The sequence below is a fragment of the Phytophthora parasitica genome (assembly GCF_000247585.1).
Source record: "Phytophthora parasitica INRA-310 unplaced genomic scaffold supercont2.42, whole genome shotgun sequence".
Classification (NCBI taxonomy): domain Eukaryota; phylum Oomycota; class Peronosporomycetes; order Peronosporales; family Peronosporaceae; genus Phytophthora; species Phytophthora nicotianae.
The window spans coordinates 537178-538935 of NW_008649028.1; positions in this window are offsets into that span (position 1 = coordinate 537178).

The following is a 1758-nucleotide window of genomic DNA, read 5'->3' on the forward strand; positions in this document are numbered from 1 at the left end:
ATATCGAGTAGTTGCCGCAGCTTTTCGAACTGCTGTGGTCCCAGAGCCTTTGTGAACATATCTGCCACATTGTCTGCTGTCGGTACGTGCTCGATACACAGTTTCTTTCTTTCCACCAGCTCCGCTAACTTGCGGCTTTTCTTGGCATATCTTTTAACTCCATCGAAGTTTCCTGCATCCGTGCACACCTTAATGGTACTCTGGTTGTTCACGAACAGCTTGCCAATTTGCTGGTTGAACCCCAGCTCCTTAAGCAGCTTCCTCGCCCAGATCGCATCCTCGGCACACAGACTCGTAGCAACCAAGTCCGACTTGCAAGTGTCGTCTGTAACCGACGGATGCATTCTACTCTTGAACCCAACACTGTACCCATTTAGCTTCACCACGTACCCCGAGACAGATCTCGAAGTATCCGGGCAATTCGCATGGTCAGCGTCGCTTGTAGCACCATACTTGCCTTCGATCCCTCCAGACAGTACACCAGCCCGTGAGTCCAAGTCCCCTGTAGGTAACGCAACACTCGCTTTGCAGCGGCGTAATTCTCTTTTGTGTAGCTCCCGCAGTATCGACTCAAACTCCTCACGGCATTCGAGATGTCCGGCCTCGTACAGGTTACCAGGTATTGCAGCGCTCCGATCAGCTCCTGGTACTTTATTGACTTGTCGTTGACCTTGCCTTCGTCCTTCTCGATCGGTAGCACCTTCTCGTTTTGCATCTGAGGTGATCTCACCGCCTTTGCGTTTTCCATCTGAAATCCTGTCAAGATCTTGTCAATGTAGGCAGTTTGAGATAGACACAGCATCACTCCTGGCTCGTAGTGCACTTCCATGCCCAACAGGTAATGCACGCGACCAAGATCCTTAATGACGAACTTGCTCTGCAGCTCATTCTTCACCAAGTCAATGTCCTCTCGTGCTCCAACGATCATCACATCGTCCACGTAAACGGTCACTAACACCAGCCTACCGTTGATCTTCTTAAAGTAAAGCCCCACATCGTACACACTTCGAGTGAACTTCAACTCAACTAAGTATCCATGTAAAGCCAGGTTCCACAACCTAGCAGCCTGCTTCAAACCGTAGATCCCTTTCAGTAAGAGACACACTCTGCCAGTATTGTCATTGAAAGGCTCTGGTTGCTCCACCGCATCGTCCTTTCCAAACCGTTCCTTGAAACCGTGTACCACCAACCTCGCCTTTAGTCGCTTCACAGCTCCATGTTCATCTCTTTTTACTCGAAAGACCCACCTTGTAGTCATGACCTTCACCGGCCTTCCATCCGAGTCAATCGGCCGCTCCACTAGCTTCCACGTGCCGTTCTTGACCAGTGAGTTGTACTCTGTCCTCAGTGCAGCTTCCCAAGCTTCCTTGTACGGCGAAGCCATCGCCTCCTCCAAGTTGTTCGGGTCACTAATGTCCTCTTCCACCAGCAACTGATACCCACTTAGCCTTGTGTTTGCTCGGCGTGTTCTTGTCGAATGTCTTGCTGGTTGTACGGGTCCACCAGTCGCAGCTTGTCCTCGACGTCCACGTCCTACCCACGTCCCCGTCGAGCTTGTACTGGCACTTGTACTTGCACTGGTTGAGCTTGTGCTGGTCTTGGTCCTGGTACTTGGGGTTGAGCTGGTCCTTGGCCTTGCCCACCTAATTGTAGTTCATTTTGGTCTTCTCCTTCAGACTTGTCACTATCTGAAGAAGTTTCAGCTCCTGAGCCGTTTACCGACATTGGTTCTGTAGTAAGCTCCTCAGATAAACTCCT